Below are 23,330 nucleotides of genomic sequence, written 5' to 3'. Positions count from 1 at the left end.
AACATTTCTGTTTAATAAACATCTCATCACGATGATGACTGCAAGATATTTGAGTCTCATTCAATAGTGTCTCTCGGTTCCTTCTGTTTTTAATCTGCTTTCTAGCACTAGGCAAGTGAAGACATGGAAAGTAAAAACCCATCGAACTTGTAGAGACATGGTGTTGTGTAGGAGCAGACTGTAGCCTCTGGCTCTGTTTAAAGATTGTAGTAAACCTCTTACCTGGCACGGTCAGGGTGTAAATTATCTTGTTTAATCGAAATGTGTATGAGTCAAAGCTGGCGCCTGCATTGTTGATGAAATACCAGATTTTAAGGGAATATGTCAATGTGCTGTAAGATACCAACAAAGTTCCTCACTGAGGTTTGGCGCGGGTTCGGAGGAGCTGGGCCTTAGGTCACCAGGGTCATCTCCGGGAACAGATGCTCAGTGTGGGCATTGGTCACTTAGCCTTTCCAGAGCCGAGGAACAGCTCTGTGTGATGGTTTTTGGAACCTGTATTTTGAGTCAGTTTGTCCCACTTGACTCGAAGTTGCCGCGCAGTTTCAGACCTTTGCCTCCACCGTGGGCTCGTTTTCTTGTCCCCTGATAACTGCCTCGGTTGCCCCGGCCTGACATTTGAGCCTCGTCGCTCATGGACACAGGCTCCGTGGTGGGGCAAAGGCCGCGACTCCGGCTTGCACAGTTCCGTGCCTCTCACCATGGTTTATCACATCACTCCCAGGATCTCCCGTTTAGAGGAAGAGTGTCCCTTTCCTGCAGGCCCTGTGTGGTGTGGAAACCACCCCTACCTACCTTTCTCCCGTTTGAACTGTACCGTGAAGCTATTTCTGTCCTAGTCAACCGTCAGAATTTAAGGAACAGTGATTTATGTAACTTACCACATGCTTCTCAGCAGTTCTTTATGAATTTCATTCTGTTGTGAAATTATTGCAGTTTTCATGGCTATGCTGGTCTCACATTGTGGCCCTTGAAATGAATTGCCTTCCCCATTGTGTGTTAATGTTGTGCCTGGGAGCTGTTGAGGCCTCACCTCTGCTTAGGGCAGTGGCTTTGCTCTCCTGACAACAGGAAGAATCTTATTTAGAGCATTCCTAAAGTGGGTTTTGCTTCCAGACAGAATTACTTTTTTTCACAGAGACAGCCACTCAAGTCATAAATTTTGCTCAGGATGGACACACGGGTCAGCTGACAGAGTGGAGTCCAGAACAGATCCAAAGACGCAAAAGCAGTTCAGTGGAATTTGAGTCTTTTCCACAAATAGTGCTGGAATTATGGGACAGCCGTATGCAAAAGAGTGAAAACAGGGAGACATTCCTGTATGAAAATTAAGGTGGACCATAGCCCTGAATGTAAAACACCAAACTACAAAACCTGTAGAAGAAAAGGAAATTGTTGAGACCTAGGGTGAGAGCTCTTAGCCATACCATGATCCATAATCAAGGAAGAAAACAGGTAAGACACATCAAAATTAAACTTTTAATATAAAAGACACCCTTAGAAAATTGAAGAGACACATTTTCGATAGATGGGGAGAAGATGTCTACGAACCATGCAGCCGGCAAAGGACTCGTATCCAGAATGCACAGGACTCCCACGGCTCATGACAGAGAACAAACCACCTGACTTAAAAGCGGAAGAGACCTGAACAGATGCTTCGCTGAGAAGGACGGGAGGATGGCCCGAAAGCATCTGAAATGACCTTCAGCGTGACTGGTTGCACCGAGATGTGCACCGAAGCCGCAGTGAATTTGTTCACACCCCTGCTGGAGCGCCTGACTAAGGTCTTCCGACAGCCCCAGGTGCTGGTGAGGACCGGCAGTCGGGACTCCTGTGCGATGCTGGGGTTCAGCACGGTGCAGACAGCTTGGCGGTTTCTTACAAAACTGAACTCACACAAACGTGGGTCCCAGTGACCCCAATCCTGGGTATTTACCCTAGAGAAACAGAATCTGATGTTTAAGAAAAACTGTGCCCAGATGTTAATAGCGCTGTCTATAGTTGTCCAAAACAGGTTACAATGTGCCACAGCCATATGTGGAATAATAAATACCTAGCAGCCCCGAGGCCTGGCTGTTGATCACAGGACACCCTGGGTGCACCTCCAAGCACGATGCCCAGGAAATTGTGATTTTGCGAGTGTTTTGCCACAACGCTCGCAAAAGATAGACCTGAGTCATGGGAGGACACGGAGAGGGTGGTTGCTGAGAATGGGAGGGTATGCTTATGAGGCCCCGTGAGTGGGTTTGGGGCTGTTGGACTGTTCTGCTTGTGTGATGATGATTATGGGAATATTTGTGCCGAAATTCACAGAACTGAACACTGTCCACTTTACAGTAATTTTTAAAAAGTGGTAATATGCTCATTTTCGGTACTGTTTTTAATGGAAGATGGAGTTTGCAGATGATTTGTCAGGGCAAGCCTGTCTCAAGAGTTTGTAGACGATTCGTTAGGGGCCTGTCTCAGGGCCCTTGGGTTGGGTTGGGTTGGGTTGGGTTGGGTTGGGTTGAGTTGGAAAAGCCTTCTCTGTTGTGGGCAGTAGTACGGGGCGTGGAAAGGATATTGCCAAGGAAACATGTAGAATCCTTTGAGGAAACGTGTATTTCTAACTTGCTATAAGATAGAATTGGAAATTGTAATGGTTTTGTTTTCTACAGTCTTGGTAGAATAGGGAAGACAGTGTAATAAAAGCTAATTTTGAAATGAAGAATTTTAAAGATTTTCAACAGCAATTGCTCTAGGAAGTCACCCTGGAAATGTTTTTAAAGATGTTCAATAGCAATAGCTCTAGGAAGAGTCACCCTGGAGTTGCTTCTTGAGCATTGGTTTCCTGGCTGTATCTTCCAACTTTCATTTTTAAGTTTTGCTGTGAGTTGGGGATGTGTGGGAATAGCCATCCCAGCCCTGCAGGGGGGTGCATGTGCCCCGAGGCCTGAGGCACTGTTTCAACCTAGCTTGCAACATGGGGACTCTTGTCAGTGGCTGGAGTAAGAGTACCAGCCTGGCAGGCTGGGGGGAGCCCCAGGGTGGTCTGGGCACTGTCCTCCCTGCCTGCAGGATGGCAGCTGGAGGAGCTCGAAGGCTGCCTGCCTCGTGGCTGTCAGCGCAGCAGCCCCTCCTGGCCCTGGAGCAATCTTTGGGTCCATGAGTCTCTGCACCGGGACTTGCCTCCTGGGACCTCCGCCACTGTCCTGAGGGCCCTGGTGCCACTTTCCCGGTGGGACCCAAGCCTCAGGCAGCTGCGACCCCAGATTCGGTTGCTTTCCCTGCCGTCTCATTGCAGCACGAGTGCTCATCTCACTCAATGTAGAACCTCAGGTTCCTTCAAGATCCCCAGAGATGGAATCTCCCAATTTAACAAGATAGTTGGTGACAAGATTGGAGCGGCACTGATTTAACTCAGCTTCCAGAGTTTAAGTTCCCAAGACACAGTCCTGCTCCTTCCCTGGCCTCATCCTGTGTGGCTGGTGTGGATGCGGGGTTTCCGGAGGGTGGGGCTGTGGCAGGTCAGCAGCCAGGGGGATGGCTCATTATTGATCGCTCAATGCCTTGAGGATAACTAGGATTAATGACCTTTATAGGGCTGTAGGTTTGGAGTATATATATATGTGTGTGTGTATATATACATATTTAAACGAGGTGGACACGGTTATCACTGCATTTTTCTGACATGAAACTTGGAGAGCAGAGGGTTTAGGAAACTCCTGAAGCCACACTGTCAGCGGGACTCGGGCGGTCTGGCCTTAGACCCTGCACTGTTTGCCCCTCACCACGCTGTCAGCAGACCCGGGTGGTCTGGCCTTAGAACTCACGCTGGTCGCCCCTCCCTGCCACGTTGTGGGGTTTTTCCTGCTTCTGGGCAGCATTTGATAGCTTGTGAAACAAGACCAAGACTTACTATGAGTGGATTTGCCATTATCTGAGATCCAGAACGTTTCCTGGACCTGGCGTTGCCGATGTCACGTAAGGGAAGGTAAAAACATTTTCATTGTGGTCACTGGGGCTCCGGAAATGGTATTTTTCCCAGTGAAAGTTTACTCATAAAAGTCTTTTAACTCAATACTATGTGAACAGGAAGAAATGTGTTGGGCTCTAGTTAAATGTCTCAGAGCCACAGAAGTAAATGAGGGCACCTTCCGAGCACAGCCTCCCGGAAGAGGCCAAGGACGTTTGTCTGGAGGGTTTGCCATGAAGCAGGACTTGGGCAGGGCTGGTCTGCCTAGGGAGGCCTCTGCCATGATGTAGGTTAGTTGAAGTAGTTGACGGGTGGTGGCTTGAGGTCGGTGGTCCCCGAGGAAGCCCCTAGCAAGGCCGGTTTCCGTGGGATGGAAAACTGCCGTTCAGTGGCTGTAATCTTGGCTTCACGGGTCTGACAATCCTGCCCTCGGATACTTGGATCCCAGCCAGGTCAGATGGCCCTGAAAGGACATTCGGACTGTGATGGCTGCACCCATTCTCAGCATCTGTAGGGTCTCCTATGTATGTCTGTGTTTCCATTTTCTTTTAGCACAATTTCTCCCAGTGAAGTCGTGAGAAATAGAAGGAAAGGTGGAATGAAGATGTGATTGAGGAAAGTGTGGTGTGGTCTTCGACCTTATTTTGCCTTGGTTGGTGCTCAAGAACTCCACCTGACCTCAGAGCTGAGCGTTTCTGCCAGGAAGTCCTGCCTTTTATCCTACCTCGAGGCCTGTTGAGACACTCCAAGAAGCTTCGTTAACAAATTGCCTTTTCCTTTTACAGCAGTTGGATATATTTGCAGCAAAACAAAGGAATAACCCCCCAATATGGTGATGAAATGCATTTAAGTATAGATAGCATTCAGTCTTGAAGGGCCTGGGATTTTAATCATCTTTGGGTCATGTAACAAGTGGTGTTGGTGATTAAAATCTCCTGACAGCTTTGTTCTGCCACGTTCCTCAGTTTTGAATGATGATCTTCCTGGTGTTGTACCTTGGGAGGGGCGTTTGTGTCTTAGGGGTTTGGGGCTCAGCCACCTTCCTGTGTCCGTGTAAATTATACCCAGGATCATTTTCACTCGCGCCACTTTAGTTGAGTATTGGAGCTTCATGATATGTGTGCCCACGTCACCTGGGCCGTGATCCTGGAGTTGGGTGAGACTGATTCCCGGGTTTATAGAATTACTCTGGGATTATTGAAAACAGAAGCACTTGAGGCATTCATAATGCTATTTCCTGAACGTAATTTATGTTCAGTTCTTCAGAAACATTTATCTGAGGAAGCATCTATAATTTTTGTTTTGTGCCACTCAGTGCTAGAAAGAATTGTGCAACACTCAAGTGAGTGGCATTATTCCTCTCCCTCCACCATGCAAGCAAGATTAAAGGTACCTCTGGCTCCCCTCAATCTTCTCATCTGCAGGGTGCCTGGCATGGCAGTGTGCTGCCTTCCATCTTCTTTTTGGGGAGAATTAGTTGTGTTTGTGTGTACTGCTCAGCTCAGCCTCGTGCAGTTGTGTGGATGAGGAGCTTGGATGCTAGGTGACCCTCCCAGGCCTGCCTCCCACCTCCCTAGGTCTTGTTCTAAACTGACAGATAAACAGTGTGTTTTGGAAGAGGACAGCAGCAGGGCAGGAGAGAGTTTGTTCAGACTTTCTCCTTGCACTGACGTTTGAGCCTTCATCCAGCCTGGGCACTTTTACAGAGCTGCGTTTGTGTGTTGCAAACCATTCCCTCCCAGTAACCGTGCTTTCAGAGGTTTGGAAATGTGACTTAACTCATCTTCAATTTAAAGCATACTATCAAATTTTAGTGTTGAAACTGATGTATTTTATGGCCTTTATTTGATTTCTCTTGATTTTTTTTCCCATATGAGACAGGGCATCTTAAGGGACACAGCCTGGTGTTGGCCCCCTTTCCTAAGGATGGAAGTGAATTCTGAAAACCCTTTATGTAGGCAGCGAAGGCCTCTTTTATTTTGGCCTAGTCAGGTATATAATTCTTTTTCTCTTTGGTTTTTTTGAGACAGGCAAAAAAACCTTTTTGTTTCCCAGGCAGTGGTGTGAGCACAGCTTACTACAGCCTCAACCTCCCAGGCTCAAGTGATCTTCCTGCCTCAGTCTCCTGAGTAGCCAGGACCCACAGGCACATGTTCCATGTGTCCCCATGCCTGACTTAGTTTTGTATTTTTTGTAGAGATGGAGTTTTGCAATGTTGCCCAGGCTGGACTTGAACTCCTGGACTTAAGCAGTCCAGCTGTCTCAGCCACCCAAAGTACTGAGATCACAGGCATGAGCCACCGTGCCTGGCCAAGTGTGTTTCTAATTTCAAAATTAAGAGGACACCCATCCAGTTAATTACATCTCTATTGGAACATGCTGCTTATAGTGCATTAGGAAAAATCATCCAGAACTTGGAAAAGGAGCTGGACAGACACAGCCCTTCGAGGTTGTCTGATGAACCCCTGGGGTTTTTAACCATCTGGAGGGATGGACCATGTCAGACTCACTGTTGACCGGCTGAAGCCCAGGTTTCATGAGGTTATGTGTCAGCTTGTAGTACTTTCTCTGGCAGAGATGCGAGTGACTTCTGCTCAGTGACAGGCTCATCTCAAGGACTTCATGGCCTGATGGACGGCAGCCTGTTTGAGCTGATCGAGCAATCTCGCACTACCCTTATTTTCTGAAACGCCTATGAGTGACTTCTCACACGGTCTTTGAAGCGGCTTCATGCCCGCGCTCCTTGGTAATGATCGAATGCTTTTTTTGACCCCTCATCCCTTTCTTTGGGGTGTTCCAGTCTCAGTTCTCATGATGTGTTCTGCTTCTGCAGGAATTTCTGAAGCTGCTGAGTGTAGAAAGCACTGAGGAGGCTGTGCTCCCACCCCTGTGAGCCTTCCAGGCATCATCCTCTCCCCTTGGTGAGGCGGCGTCCATGACACACCGAGGAGGCTGTGCTCCTGTCCCCCGTGAGCTTTCCAGGCATCCTCGTTTCCCCTCCAGGAGGACAGGAGGAACCTTTCAAACCCTTCTTAAACTTGTTTTCATGTCTTTGTTTTAACAGTTTTCTTTGCATCGTCTCCCTTATCCAGAAGTGAGGGTGAACGCTGAGTTATTCACGGGAGTCAAGAAACCACACGCAGCCCAAAGTGACGTTTGTTTCCCTGAAATGATTTGTGTGTGTTCACCTTAAAATGCAACTCAGTAAAACAGGTGTGTTTTGAGGAATGACTTTAAATTACCTAGGTAAAAATGTGACAGTTAAATTTCATCATCTGTGTGGGTGTCCACAACCCCCTTCTGTGATTGCGTGTGAGTTTGTGACTTGTGGCTATTTTTGAAGAAAGAAAATCTGTTGTTGAGGACTTCAGATGGTGTGCTGAGATTGTGTAGGGTGGACATCGGGGGCTTCAGTGTGTGGCTTCCTTGAAGAGGTTCAAATTAAGGCTGAGAGTCCCTACTCCAAAATGCTCCAAAATCTGAAACATTCTGAGCTTCCTCATGACACTCGAAGGAAATGCTCTTTAGAGCACTTTGGATTTCAGGCTGGGGATGGTCAACTGGAAAGTGAAATATTGCAAGACCCTTCTGGCCCCAGGAGCTTGGATAAGGACATGGAGGGGGCCTGTGCCAGGTATCCCTGGAGTGCAAGGCAGCCTGGGCTCTCTGACTGATTTTTTGTAGGAGCCACAGAAGGGAAAATAGGGTCAAAGTGGCCACGCCTGGCTCCTGAGAAGGCTGGACCAGAAGGAGGTGGATGCGGAGGACAGCAGTTGAGTCTCCAGCGTCCGGGACTCCTGTCCCTGGTGGAGTTGAGAGCCTCCTCTAGTTGTGGCCTCTCCGCTGTCAGCAGCCACTGAGGCCTGAAGGGAGAGGGGGCTGAGGAGAGGAGGAAGGATAGGCCTGCTTCTGGAGAGGGCCAGCATCGGCCTGTGCTAGCCTCGTTTGTTACTCCTGCGTCCAGTGTGCACGGCCGTGCCTCGTGGTGGAGCGGTTCCCGGGATGCACAGCGCTCTTGTCTGCAGTAACGTCTTTGTCTCCGACCCTTGGAGGCAAGTTACCTTTTTCTCCAGTGAAAAGAGGTAGAAAATCTTACAGAAATGCATTTGCTCTAATGTCTGTTTTCCGATAAGACATGGTCGCTTAGGCTAAATCTTTGTGAGGTCAAGACAGGAGGATCACTTGAGGCCAAGGGGTTGAAGACCAGCCTGGACATCATAGCAAGACCCCATCTGTATAACAGAAGTTAGCTGAGTGTGGTGGTGCGTGCCTGTGGTGCCTGCTACTCTGGAGGCTGAGGTGGGAACATCACTTAAGGCTACAGTGAGCTGCTATTGCTCCACTGTACTCCAATCTTGGCGACAGAGCCAAGACCCTGTCTCAGAAAGAAAAGTTAAAAAAAATCCAGAAATGTCATTTTCTTTTAAAATCATCCCAAAAGAAAAATCGTTTTTTTCTAAGAATGTAAAGGGTAACTGATACGATTCTTTCCTTGCATTGTTTCTCCTTTTCGAATATTTACAGTAGTCCGTCCACATCGTCTCTCATCTCATTACAAAGCAGCAGGTGTCTTTGAGGTTAGTGGTGTTTCTCTGTGTCGCACCTTGGAGAACAGCCAGCATGAAACCTCTTACCACGATCGTGCACATCGTTTGTAGTCCCAATTAAAATCCTCTCCAGAGACGCCTGTGCTGCTTATTATAGCAGAACTTTGGTTGTGCTGAAATGTGCATTCAGCTAATGGTTTTAAGTTCATATCTGAGATGATGCTGTATAATTCCTGAAGCATATGGGATCAGTAATGATTGAAGATAATTCTGGCTGATGTCATTTGGAGGATATTTTTCACTTCAAGTTAAAACTTCCTTCGCGATAGTCATTTTGGGATTCATTTAACTATGTGCTTTATTTCATAGCTCAAATTTTCATTAGTCATTTCATACCATAGGATTTTGAAAGCAGATTTGGCAAAACCTTTCTAACAAAATGTTTGCTTATGATGTCCCAAGGAACAGCACTCAGAATTGCTGGTAACTGTGGTACATTTTAAGGCTGATGATAGAAGTCACTTGAATGGTAAGGGCTGCTTTGTGAGGCAGATGGGGTTTGAATCCCGACCCTCCTGATATGCAAGCCCTGACCGTGGCCTTCTCTCCTCTCCCCTGGGAGATGGGAAGGTGCCAGCATCTACCTCACAGGCCGTCCTGAGAACCTGGGACTAAGGGCTTGTGTTCCTCTTGCAGGTGGCACAGACGTGGGGGCTTGACGATACACACACTGCAGGCTGCCAGTGTCAGGGTAATCCAGTTTTAGTCATAAAGGTGGGATTTTCTTTGCTCCCCTGCAGACCAGGTGCCGTGCTGCTGTTGTAGCAGGTGTGTGGATCTTCTTGGGTGGTCCTCAGGTGGACAAGGAGTCACCGATTCGGATTCCCAGTGTTAGATGTGAGGGGACCATGGACCTCATGTGTTCAGAGGGGAGGAGTAAAAAGCTTCCCTTGTATTTCCAGAACTGTCTATCCCAGGAATGCCAAACCACTGGCTTTCACCTGACGCTGTCGTAGGTGACACTGTCTGGAAATGAGGACTCATGTTCCGCATACTTGAGCCAGTACCCGTCTCCCTCCAGGGCCGTGGCCCAGCCCTCCTCATTTCGCTGGGTTGCCAGCCTGGGGATCTGTAAGCCCAGTGACGTCTCCGGTCTCGGCCCCCGCTCCCCCTGGGGACAGGAGGTGGCTTCAGGAGGCTGGTGATGAATGCCTGAATGAAGCCGACTTGTGACTGCAGTTCTGTCTAAGGGCCTCCCCGGGTGTTAGATGTCAGTAAATGACACCTGTGTGTGGATCTCATGTGATGAGAGAAACAGTGGGGGAAACCAAAGCTTGTGGAGTCTACAGGTTCTGAACTTGGAGGTGTGTGCACCTGTGTACTTGGTGAGGGGTGTGACGTCCGGAATGAGTGTGCACGTGTGTCACGTTTGTGCATGTGTGGTTGAGTGTATTTAGCAGGTGTGGGTGGAGTGAGCATGTTCATGTGTGTCGTATGTATTTGAGGGTGTGTGTGGAGTGTGTACACGCATCATATTTGGTGAGTGTATTTGAGGGTGTGTATGGAGTACATACATGCGTTTGCGTGTATACTATTGGGTGAAGCGGTGGCATGTGTGGGGTAAGCATGCACACGTGTATGCTGTGTGTGGGGTTTCTAAGTGGTCCTCCCCTGAGCCTGCTCCTGGGCCCTGCTGTCCTGGCAGCTTTACAGTTTGGTGCGTCTTTGATTCCGGAAGATTCTGGAACCAAATTCTGAAGCTGTGATCACAAACTTGCAGCTCTGGAGGACGCTGGCCCATGGAGCCGGCACGAGGGTCTCTGTGCTGGCCTCTCCCTGGGCTCTGTCCACAGAAGAGCATGTCCGATGATTGAGCTGTGCGGGTCTGTGGCTCCCCAGCCTCGAGTCAGCCCTCGGTTCTGTCCCACCTCTGTTTTTCTTGCTGAGGGGCTCCGGGAAGTGGTGCCTGGGATGGCGTTTTCACCCTGGGGTTGCTTCGCCAGCTGCCCAGGTGCTGGCTGCCTGAGACCTGCTGCCGTCCTGGGTGGACGGGGCTGTCGCGGGGACATCCCTGAGCACCCGCGGGAAGGCAGGTTTAGGAAGTGCCAGAGGTGAGTGGCTTCCTCTCACACTTGATTTTCTGGAAAGTTCTGGGTCTCCTGTTTTTCCCTAAGGGAAGTTAGAAACTGAGTTTCTCTTTAGGGGAACGTCTTTGCAGAGTCTGCTGTTTGAATGTTCCCCAGGTGTGGAATACTCGGGGCCATATGTCTTTGGGAACATCCGTGTCCTGAGCGAATTCAGTAAGGAATGGAGAGAGGCCTCCTATCAGCTTGGCCTCTGTTTCCAGCTTGTTGAGGGTTGACCGCTGCTGGTATCCCAGGGAGAGTTAAACACTGGGCGGTGTGGGATGGGAATGTTTGCTCTGACAAGGACAGTGGGAAAGCATCTAAACAAACGTCGCTGTTCTCCGGGGTCCTCGGGGTCGAGCTTGTTTTGTGGTGTTGAGGGAAAGCTACCCTTGTTCCTGTTCCTCACCATTTGAAAGGTGTCCAGGACACGTTCCTCTGGAGAGGTGATGTGCGTGAGTGGGGGTCAGGTCGCAGGCTCCGAGGTTATTTGGGACCTGTCAACTGATTTCCTGAACACACAAGTGCTTGGTAAAGATGTTCCTGATTAGCTAAAACATTTCAAGAGGACGTGATAGCTGGTGGTTGTTTAAAGACTATCACAATTTTCCTGTTACTTTTTAAATGCCTGTTGAATAAGGGAGGATTCACGTATTTTTATTTTCCTGTCTGCATACTTGATATTTTGTTTTTTGTTTTTCATGTGGGTGTGCAGTTAACAGGATTTAGAAACAGTCTCAGTCCTGGGGAGACTTCAGGGCCGCCTCAGTCAGTGCTGAAGGGAGGCAGGGATTTGGGGGCTGCTACCTCCACAGGAAGGGACACCAAGGGCCAGAGGTCAGCAATCTCAGTGAGGTCACAAAGATGGGCACACCCAGCACCCTGGCCCATGTGCCTCTCCTTCACCTTTGTCTCTGCTCAAAGCTGCTCTCCTGGGTCATCACTGGTGATCTCTAGGTGCGTGCTTGCTTCTTGCAGAAGTGGTGTCTGGCTGTGGTCAGTGTGGGCCCTCAGGACTTCCCTGTTTTTGGCTCACATCAATATTGGGCAGTGGTATATGTTTGCTTTGGAGTGGTAGATCCGGTGGATTTTGGCTTTGCCAACTCATTTAATACCTGTTCTCCTAGGTGCTGGGACCCTCTCCTAAGCTGCCTGTTCTCCTAGGTGCTGGAGCCCTATCATAAGCCGCATGTTCTCCTAGGTGTTGTGACCCTATCATTAGCTGTGTGTTCTGCTAGGCGCTGGGACCCTATTGTAAACTGCTTGTGAGAGATCTCGGAGGTGCTCCTTATGAGGATCCGCTGCCAGACCTGAGGTGGAACAGTTGCAATTCAAAAGCACCCCCCAGAAAAATTGTCTTCCATGAAACCCATCCCTGGTGCCAAAAAGGCTGGGGGACAGCTGGTCTAACGCGGGCTAAGATGTCAGTAGATTTTTGGACTCGGGCCTCAGTTGAAGAGGATTAGATTTTGAAAGGTGGGGATTGAAGGCTTCTAAAGGGCAGGTTTTCATCTCCAGTGGGGCCTGGCCAGAACTGGGTAGAACTGACCCAGAAGCTGACAACTAGTCAGGCTGGCTCACTGCCTGTGTCCTGTGTGTGCAGCCTTGCTGTTTATTCAATTGTCTGGTGGTGGTGTGGATTCCATCCACAGCCTTAGAGTAGTGGAAGCCATTACTTCAAGGCTGACCTTATTTAACTTTATCAAAAAGACATGAAAATCATTTAGTATAAATCTTCCAGATACCTGTATCCTTTCTTTTCCCAGAGGCTTTTAAGTATTGCAACTTAAAAATCTTCAAAAATAACTTGAAAGGAAAACCTCTAAATATATTTTTGATGAGCACCCTTGAGAGCTTTAATATGTGAAGTAAATTCCCTTGACTTTTGTATTCCTAGAAACTCGTTCATGTTTGCAGATGACTTTGTATTTTGTCAACAGTGGCCACTGGTTGGTGACCATCAACACCTGCCGTGTATCATTTAGAAAGTTGGATGTGGATGTATTCACTTTTCAGACACACAAACACATGGGCTGTTTGTTTTCGGTTTTGATTTTTTTGTTTTTTTTTCTCCCCCCAGCTGAATTCAAGAAAGGGAAACAAGCAGACAGAGTAAGTACCAGAAAGCGTCTAAGTGGCTGGGTGGGGGATCCTACTATGGTGTTGGATTGTGTTCTGCCAGACATCGCTCCTCGAAAAGCTGACCCTGAAACGGCTGGCATTGCCCTCACCCTGGGACATTCGTCTGTCTCACCAGAAAATGAAGAATCTGCCAGAGTACTGTGAGTCAAATTCAGTCAGAACTCGATTAACTAAGAGGCTTTGTCTCAAAGGCCAAAACATGAGGACACATTATTAATTTTTAAGGAGTGCTTCATTGTGAGTCAGTTCTGATGTGTACTGCATTAGGAAACCTCTGAACTTCCACGGTCAGGCCCAGAACTCTGAGGGAAAGTGGTTGTGCCCTTCCCACTGTTTTTGTCACTAGCTGTATTGATTTCCTCAAAACCCTTTTTATATGAGTTCTATTATAGTTTGAAAAAAATTCACTTAGGTAGAACTGGAAGCGTTTGCGCCGTGTTAATACTCATGACCCGTTCTGGGTCTCGGTGTATGTGTACTGTATAAATGTACATGTGTGTATGTGGTGTACACATACGTGTATTTCCACTGCATGTATTTACAGTGTATAGGTATGTACACTACATTTGTGTCCTACACACGTGCATGCTGTAGGCATGCATGTACATGTGTATATGTGTGTATCTACGGGGATGATTATATGCACACTAGTTGGACACCTATCTGTTCTACATGTGTACATACATGCATGTATTTAATGCCACATACATACCTGTGTACGTGCACCATGTGGGTATGTGCACATTATTTCTGCAGATGTATATATACATATGTGCACACAAGCATGCATGTACACTATGCACACTGAATAAACCTCTGGATATGTACACAATAATACGTATACATGCTGCATATGTACGTACACTATTGCATATGTGTATACGTTTTATACGTTAGTGTACTGATGTTCATTGTATACATGTGCATATGTGTACACTGCACATGTGTATGCATGCTGTAGTGCACCTACGTACATTGGATAAGAATGTATGTTATATGCATGTGTATACATATAGCAAATAGCATACCTGTGTACATACGGATGTGCATGTGTATGCCATATGCATGTACATACAGGTTATAGTATACCTGTGTACACTGTATGCATATAGACGAGTGTGCATGCTCTGCATGTACATACATGTTAGCATACCTATGTACATTTGCTATATGGATGTGTGTATGCTCTATGCTTGTACACACGTAGTGAACTTGTTTGTACACTATATATATTTGGATGTGTGTACACTCTATGCATGTACCCTACATGGATCTGGATGTGTGTGCACTCTGTACGCACGTAGTGCACTTATGTACACTCCACGTATTCGGATGTGTGTACGCTCTATGCAGGTACACGTGTTACAGTGTGCCATATACGTACATTATGTGGATGTAAATGTGTGTGTGCGCTCTATGGCACCAGGAATAGGGCTCCCGCAGGGATCCAAGAACGCACCATCTCGCTGGCACCGGAGCGTGTAGGATGAAAACAGTTGTTTGTTACAACCTAGTTGAAATTTGGCAGGTTACTCTACCCTTTGCAACGATTTAGGAACAGTCACTTCATTGATGTGTGTGTTCCTGAAATCATAAACAGCTCTGTGAGGTGTGTCTCATCCCCAGACGAGAGAGGGAACCGAAACAACAATGACTCGGTCACTTAAGTGAGGTAGAACTAACAGAGCAGCTGTCTAGCTTTCTGTATTATAACTTTGTCAGCAGCTCAATGAGAAATCGGCACTCATCAGGAAATGTGTCCACTTTCTACTGTTCTTTATTCGTGGCGTATTTACTGCCTCGTGTTATTCCTCACGATGTAGCAAAATCCCTCCTAGAGTTGTGAATATAAACAGTTCATGACAAATGTAGTATCTTCTTTGTAACATTGAAAACGATATGTAAGTTCATCTTCAGATATTGTTTGGAAGGATGAGAAGGAAGATGTTTAGGACAAAAGAATAGAGAGCTTTCAAGTAAACAGGGAAAATAAGGACTTTGTGCAAAATATTTCCAAATTTGGAATTTGAGAATACTAAATCTCACATCTAAGATCATAGGTAGTTTTTTTTTTTTTTGGGGGGGGGGGGTTAAAATTAGTACTTGGCTTTCCGTGCCTTTGGGAATTTCAGTCCTGATGGAGGATTGCAAGAATAATCTGATTTTTCAGAACAGAAGGGAAGTCTGTCTCAAAGGTAAATTCCAGGTTCTACCATAGAGAAATAGAAATTGCTGTCAACTTTCTGTAAAGTTCTTCAGTTCTTTCCTCTTCTGTGGTTAAAAAAACCATCTCTGGGTTTAGTCTCAGCCAAGTTCCTCTTATGAGGTTGCCTTACATTTCTCACAGCTGTTGAGAGTCTTCATCATTCGTAGTTAACTTGTTAAAAGCAAAACCTTGTACTAGTTAGATCTGGGCACCTTGAAGGCAGGGGTTTGTTTTATATTTTTAATAAGCAGCAGGGTGATGGCAGGGCTAGGGCCCTTCATCCCATCATGCATTCCTCTGAGCTTTCAGAGCTCTCACTGCATGCTGAGTGGTGTTGGCGGTTTAGGGTTTAAATAGGAAGACGAAGCTCTGCGACTTGGGACGCTCTTACTACCTTCATAGAGAGCTTGGTGACAGTTTAGCATGACAGTTTGTGCCCCTGCTGTGTATACTTTGTTATGGCCTCACAGAAAGGGTATTGATTTAAACGTGACTAATTTCTTCATGTTTATTTTTGCCTTTATTCCTAGTTACAGTCCTGATAATTTTTCTTCCTTTAAAATCTTGCTAATGGCTAGTGAATTAGTGATAAACTATATTTACGTGTTCTCTAAATCTAGCGATTTAATTGGAGGTCATTCTTCTTGCACCATGTGTCAGTGCTATGTCAGGATGGCTCAGTTTTACATTGTCAAAGGATTAACTAGAGCAGGATGCAGCCTTACTGGAAATTGCTCGTTTGTGAAATACAGGCACTTTATTTTTTGTTATACTCGAGGTGTGTTCAAATGTAAACATTTTGAGCCGTGTTAGAAGGATATACAAGATTGTAATGAAGAAAGCAGCAACTTGATCAAGTACTAGCTAATGAATTTTGTGTTTTAAGTATATGGACTGTGGACCTTGGCAATCAGTTCTCATCTTGACCTTTTATTGTTTTATTAGAATCTTGCTCTGTCACCAAGGCTGGAAGGGTGGAGCCCAGGAGTACAATCTCCATTCACTGCAACCTCTACGTCACAGGTTCAAGCGATTCTTATGCCTCAGCCTCCCTAGTAGCTGGGGTTACAGGGTGTGTGCCACCATGTCTGGATAAATTATTTTTAGTAGAGATGGGGTTTTGCCATGTTGGCCAAGCTGGTCTGCAACTCCTGACCTCAAGTGATCCACCCACCTCAGCTTCCCAAAGTGCTGGGATTACAGGTCTGAGCCACCATCGCTGGCCTGACCTTCTGTTCTAATATTGGTTATTCAGTCTCGATGATAGCACCCGGTTGTATTAACTTGGGGTAGAAAGCACAATTGCAATGAATCTGGTTGTGTATATACGTGCTGACTTAGCGTTCATGGCAGCACTGTGAGGTGGGCATTGTTCCTGAAGGAAGGCCGATGGGCAAGTCGGGGCTTAGATACGGGACTTGTGGGCAATCACTGCTGTCCCATGGCTGAGATCAGGCCTGTCTGTCGCCTGTACCCTGAACTCTGAACACACAAACGAGCAACTGTCAAGAGTCGGTGCTCGAGTGTGATGTGGCCTGTGGTGTTTGCCTCGCAGCGCTGCTTTGGCTCGGGGCAACAGGGCAACAGCTCCCTCCCTCGTTCGGCTGCCTGGGAGTCCCAGGAGAACCCACTGATACCGTTTATAAATGCCGGACATCGAGCGTTCTCCTTGGTACCAGCACATCTGGAATTGGACAGCTCGGTTAGATTCTCGGCCAGCAAACCTGTACAAGAGTGTGTGAACTCTGCGTTTGCTTCGCCCGGACAAAGGTGAATTCGTGGTCACTACTGGATGGCAACAGGTGTGGCCTCAGGAGCAGCACGGAGACAGGCACCCGGGTGCAGGAAGAGCATCTGCAAGAGGGGGTGGGGAAGGTGACAGACGCACGTGCGAGTTTAGCTGTTACCGTGGATGGGGGGTGGTTGGGTAAGACCAGATCTTCTCATTGTTGCCCCTTTCTGAAAAAGACCCTGAATTGACTTCTCTGTGGCTCCTCGCGCCTCCTTGTCAGGTTGGAGGAGACTGCTCTCCTGGCTCAGGCCCTGCTTGCGGCATCACGGAAGCTGCTGTTGCTTGCCCTGCCCTCCCTGAGACGTCCTCTGTGCTGTTGTCCGGGAACAGTTCTGCCGAGCAAGCTTGGACTCTGCTCCCTTCTGCTCTTGGATTTCGTGTCTGGAAAGCTTGTGTTCTTTCCTGATTTTTGATGATGCTGAGCTATGTTTTTGCAAGGATCACGCGTGCCTATAGCAGGGAGAAGCCCCTTTGCAATTTTAACATCTTGACGCTCTCAAGCAGAGCTTGCTATCGAAGTTGACAGCCTCCTGTGTTTTTGTTTTGGCAGAAACTGAATTTCAGTCCTAGGACAGCTTCAGCACACTTGATCCTAGCTCTTCTCTCTCACTGCTACCCTCGTGTGTGGCAGAAATCATATGCCCTGAAGTTTACCAGTCCCTTCATTTGAAAATCAGTTAGTGTATGTGATCCTCATGAGAATTTTACTTTTTATAAAAGCAATCGCAAAGACTGGGTTTTGCGAAACCAGTGTTTTATGTGTATATTAATTGCACTCACAATAAGCTTTGTCTTCTAAATATTTCATGTTTCAGATTAGCCCTGGAATCATGCCCTGGAGTAGTTTTGCTATTCCGCTTTTATTTTTGGCTAAGGTAAAGTTGAGAACATTGTGATATTAGATGTAGTGAGTCCTTTTAGTTTCTTCTATGTCTGTTTTCCTTTAAGCCAGAACCAGCAGACTGATACCAGTTTGTGAGCACCTGGCATCTCCCAGGCCTTTCCTGGGTCTTCCCTCCGCTGTCTTGTGGACAGGGCAGTCATTGGTGGAAGATGAACTTGAGAATCTGTGTGTGGAATTAAGTAAATGTCATAGCTCTCTTCTGTGACAAACTGAATGACATTAAGCCCAGTAAATTGTAACAGCAGACTTTGCACATACAAAGCATTGAACACCAGGAAGGTAACCAGGCTGCGATGCTTCTGGTCCTGCACAAGACCTCCGGTATCACAGCGCATTGAACATACTGGCAGCATTGAGTGTTTGAAAATGTTGTGTATGTACCATGTCCGTGATTTTCGAGGGCCTGGATAAACACCTCTGGTTATCGCAATCTTTATCAATGGGAGCTTAAGGTTAGTACTGGGGCAGACTGTGTTTTAAAGAATTAAGGTGTCTCGAGTATGTTTCAGTTTTCCCATGAAGAAGAAACATGTCAGCTGTTCTTTCCTGGACTGTGGCTATCACAGTGCCCCACCACGGTCGGTCACATGTTTACTTCCCCTCCATTTAACCGGGCTGGGCTTGGGCCAGAGTACTTCGGTTGTCAAATGTCATATGAGGCTGAGGAACTGTCTTCTGCTTCATCATTAGCTTATGGAAACACTGTTTTCCAAAGCATACTCTCCTTTATCATTTGTGTTTATATAAAATAATGGAATGGTTATTTTAACTGTGCAGTTTCCTATGTTTGGTTATTTAATTGCAGAAAGATAATGGTTTTATTTTGCTAAAATCTGTGCTAGGAATTGTGCAAAATCTTTGTGAAATGCCCAGTTTACTAGCTTAAGTTATAGATCTTTGTATAGAAAAGAAAAAGCCTATTGCTACAAGGAGCATTGTCTTTATCGATGCAAAAAGCTTTAAACTTATTGGCCGTGTAGTAGGTAAAAATGCATCAGAATGTGATGAAAATTGAGAAAAGCATTGAAGTTTTAAAATCTGCTCTGCAGTTTTCTTCAACTCCCTTGCAAGATACTTAATTTGAATAAAAGACAGAATAAAGTGTTCCCACTGAGGAAAGTGGCAGGAGGACTGTTTAGACTGTGTTCTGAATCTGAGCAGTCCTGCCACACTCGTCTGTGATGTGGTGGTGTCCATGGTGTCACTTTTACAGAACTTTAAGAATGCCTCTGTGAATAAAATACATTTTATTCTTAGTATTTCTGTTTTGAGTTTTGAGGTGTGTAAAACATGTTAATGGTTTCTTTCCCTTACAGAATTTGCTTGTTCTTTTTTTTTTTTTTTTTTTAAATGCCTACAAGACTCTGAAGCACATTAATCGCTTAAAAAGGAAAGAAAAAAAAAAGGGCCAGGCGTGATGGCTCACGCCTGTAATCCCAGCGCTTTGGGAGGCCGAGGCGGGCGGATTGCTTGAGCCTCGGAACTCGAGACCCAGGGAACCAGCCTGGGCAACCTGGTGAAATCCCATCTCTACGGAAAACACACAAATTAGCTGGGCATGATGGCTGCACACCTGTAGTCCCGGCTACTCCAGAGGCTGAAGAGAATCGCTTGAGCCTGGGAGGCGGACCTTGCAGTGAGTGGAGATCACGCCCCTGCTGTCAAGCCTTGACAGAGTTGGGACCCTCTCTGAAAAACAGCAACGTTCATAACGTATGGGTGAACTGCCCGGCTGCTCTGTCTAGAGTAGAATAAATCTAATTATGTTTTTGCCTTTTATTAGCATTGAAATTTTCTTAATTATCCCTTTGTTTTCATTACATTGTAGCAATATATTGCTGCTTAGAGTCTGGAACAAGTAGGCTTCTCTGGATCAGGTTCTTACTGGATGGCTAAAACTTAGAATGATTTTTCCCTTCCTTGGATGTGACTTATAGAACTTTGCCTTTTGAGGTGATGTGCTGCATTTGATAGCGGACACAGGAATGCCCGAAGAATTCACTTACAGGGCTAAAGTATACGTGTTTTGTAGTGTTTCCCTCCTAGAATGAAAACGGTACCTCTCATTTGTGGGTCGATGATGCTATTTGCTGAAAACTTTTAAAATTTTATTTTTTATTTTTTTCAGACGGAGTCTTGCTCTGTCGCTGAGGCTGGAGTGCAGTGGTGTGATCTTACTCTCTGCAAACTCCGCCTCCTGGCTTCACGCCATTCTCCTGCCTCAGCCTCCCGAGTACGTGGGACTACGGGTGCCCGCCAGCACGCCTGGCTAATTTTTTGTATTTTTGGTAGAGACGGGGGTTTCATCGTGTTAGCCAGGATGGTCTCGATCGCCTGACCTTGTGATCTGCCTGCCTCCTTCTCCCAAAGTTCTGGGATTACAAGCATAAGCCGCCGCCCCCGGCCAAATACATGTTTGTTTACTGCCTCAGTCCTCCGTTGGGTAGCCCTGTTCTTCGTCGGATATTCAGGGAGCGGGGGCATCTTGAGTCTTGAAAGGTGTGCTCTGCGAGATGGGAATCTTCCGGCTGCTTATTTAGGGAATCCTGCCGGCTGTCATTTACTGGAGAGCGCAGTTTCCTGGCTGCCCTGGTCTTTGAGGGGAGGGAGACTGAGGGGTCATTTTCCCACCTGGACCAATGTGTTTATTAAACCTGGTTTGTGTATCATTTGGATCTTTTTATGAAGGAAAAGCTACATCTGTGACTTTCAGATGAGTGGAAGTCATGTTAAAAAAAATATATACATATATAAATATATATATATATATATAAATATATATATAGGCTACTATGGAGAAGTTTTGTCCTTGTGACCTGTGAATACAGTCACAGGAGAGCAGAATGTTCACGGTGTGGGTGCTTACAGTGTACATGCAGAGTCACATTCTTCACTAGTATTACGTTAAAAAGTGACAAATAAGAGAAAAATATTTTGCTCATTACAACGTCGGTAAGAAGCTGGCAGCACTCTTGTTTTTGGAGGGGTGTGAAGGGAATATTGAGAAAGTGTCATCAACATTAGACTCGCCCACTCTGCAAATCCTGTGCCAGCTGGAGTGAGGACCCCGTGATGGAAAGATGCACCCCTCTTCCCGGAAGGAGTTGAATCTTTGTAGCGCTCAGGACGCACGGTTCATCTCTATATAAAGGCAGAGTGTGAAACGCCGTGGAGGCTGAGAGAAGCGATGTGGTTAGCAAGTATGAGTGAGACGTTTGGGGCTTGTTAGCACCTGGCGTGTGTGCAGCAAGCTTTGCTATCTGCACATGTGTGATCCTTAGAACACTGGCGTCTGGAACTGTGGGGGCTGTCGAGGGCCCCAGCTCCTGGCGGGCTGAGGAGTTCCCTGTTACCACCAGGATAACCGTGATTTTGAAGGCTGTCACTCAATCCCAAGTCCTGGAAGGGGGCTCCTTTCAGAGAGGAAAACGCCCCTAGAGCCTTAGGCAGAATTCAGTGATTTTTCTTAGAATGTTGCTTAGATTTCGCAAACATGAAACCAAGAACATATTTCAGAATGCTTATGGTTCTTCTGTAACCATGGAAACAAAGTAAGTTGCAGTCGATGGACAGTTTGCGGAAGCTGAACTGCCTACATCGTGAGCACGGCGCTCTCCCTACCGCCCTGGGCCTTGCTCCGGTTTGCTGGGGAGGCTTTGCAGGGCCTCTTGGCTGGGATACCTCTCTCATGTCCCATGTTGCTACCCCTGGTCACAGCCATACTGCTGGGCACCTGCGCCGTGAGGTCACTGAGTGGACACGGAGCCGCGGGGCAGCAGTTGGTCAGGAGGTGGCATCCACATGGTCCGAAACAGGTTTCTGTTCATTAAGAATGATCATTGCAATAGAAACAGAGTGAAAGAAAACTCTACTGACCTGAGAATGCGTCCGCTGAGTTGCATAGGGAAGTGCAGTGAGGAAGGTGAGGGCTGAAAGGAAATGAGGGAGGGAGAGGAAAGGAGAGAAGGGAAGCGAAAGGGGGAGGGCGGATGGGAGTGAAGAGGGAGATGGAGGAGGAAGAAGAGAGAGGGCGGTGGGCAGGAGCCTGGGAAATGTGTCCCAGAGCCGGTTCCTGACCGTCGTGTGTGCGTCAGAGCTGATCTTCCAGGAGAGGTGGCCTGGGAGGGTTGACCCTTAGGAAGTGAGGGCCAGGGGGAGCTGATTTTGTGGCCCTCAGCGGGGCTGTTGTTGACCTGAGATACAGTCGATAGTTTTCCTGAAGAGATCGTCTGCACAGCCACCGTTTGCTGCCAGGTTGGAGACAGAAGTGCTCCTCCCCATGGATTCTTTCTAGTTTGTGGATTTTTCCCAGTTTACCTGAGCAGCCTGTCAGTGGAAATGTCGGGGATTACTAACATGTCTCCATCCTACAGAGCAGTCGACCAGCTTCCGATCCTGTAGTTGTTGGGGGCACCATTCCGGTCCTGTCAGTGCCGGCCCAGCGTGGAAGCCGCAGCCCGAGGCGCTGGGAAACCTGCAGGGCTCTCACTTCCAGGGTTCTGATGGGAATCGAGCGCTGGAAGAAAGATGTCCTTAAGGCAGAGCCTGGCGAGGAGAGGGTGCTGCTGTTGCAGCAGTACATGGAATTTCAAATGACAAATGAAACAAGCTTTTAATTATGACCAGAGCCCTATGCTCTGCATTTCTTCAAATGGAAATGTTGTGCTGAAATGAAATTGCTGTTAATCGGTTGCCTCATGCAAGACGCAAGACGGAGGGCTGGGAGCAAAGTAGAACGTGGATTTCTCTACAAAGCTTCCTCCTCTCAGACTATCATCAGTTGGATGGTGCTACACAGGAATATGTGAGAATTCGTGTGAGAAAGGTGATGGGTGCAGACCTGTGTGACCGGCAGGTGTGGGGGGAGGTTTGAGAGAAGCTTTTGGCTGAAGTGATGTCAGATGCAGGTGCTGAAGTGTGATGTCTGTCTGGATGGAAGAGCACACACGCCTCTGGGCTGCGGGAAACAGATAAAGGAGGAGGTGGACAGACGTGAGTCGTGTCTTAGGAATGGTAGCAATTCAGGCAGACCCAGGATCAGGCTCCCACGGGGGAGGAGTGGATATCAGGACCCAGGGAGCGTGGGACCGGGGTCATGCCCAGACCTCTGCGGGTCTTGCTCTCGTGTCAGCAGGGCCCTGTGCTTGCCCTCCTTAAAACTTTCCTGATCCATAAAACAGGCACGACAAAATCCACCTTGTGACACTGAAGCTTAAATGAGATGATGTACATGGTGTCTTCCTTCCCTTCCTGACACATCCTAGACTCACAGCTATGGTAGCAGCGACAGACTGGATGGAATGCTGGAGCCGCTTTGCGCCTGGTGAAGCCACATGGATTTGTGCAGTGCTGGCGACTGTCTCTGAAAGCCTTTGGTCATGGCAGTGGCAGCCTGGAATGGCTCTTGGCATACTTGAGTCTGTGGAGTGCAAGGTTGACTGGAGCTCCGAGGCCATTGATACTATCCAGGGGTGAGCTGATGAGGCCCTAAAACATGGGGGGAAGGCCGAGAGGACTTGGCTGCCAGAAGCATTGTAGATTTCTGGCTTCGAGAACTTGCTGACTTATGGACATAGGAAGGTAAACCCAGATGGCTCCAAAATTGTAAGTCCAGAAGAAAGGTGGGAGGGTACAATTGCTGACTAGGTCATGGTTGCC

General features: G+C 47.3%; 1 long non-coding RNA gene across 2 annotated transcripts in view; it reads left to right on the top strand.

The window, feature by feature from the left end:
- LOC135967333 (uncharacterized) overlaps positions 1–23,330 on the top strand; it is a 92,340-nt gene that overhangs the window by 5,358 nt on the left and 63,652 nt on the right. The window contains exon 1 of one of the 2 annotated variants that reach the window (XR_010581354.2): positions 6,959–7,168. The exons of the other annotated variant lie outside the window; for it this stretch is intronic. This is a non-coding gene — a long non-coding RNA (uncharacterized lncRNA). Of the gene's footprint in view, positions 1–6,958; positions 7,169–23,330 lie in introns of those variants that run through there. 2 annotated transcript variants of the gene reach the window in all.

The sequence above is a fragment of the Macaca fascicularis genome, chromosome 15 (assembly GCF_037993035.2).
Source record: "Macaca fascicularis isolate 582-1 chromosome 15, T2T-MFA8v1.1".
Classification (NCBI taxonomy): Eukaryota; Metazoa; Chordata; class Mammalia; order Primates; family Cercopithecidae; genus Macaca; species Macaca fascicularis.
Note: the sequence above shows the minus strand (reverse complement) of the source record. Positions and strands in the feature narration are given on the sequence as shown.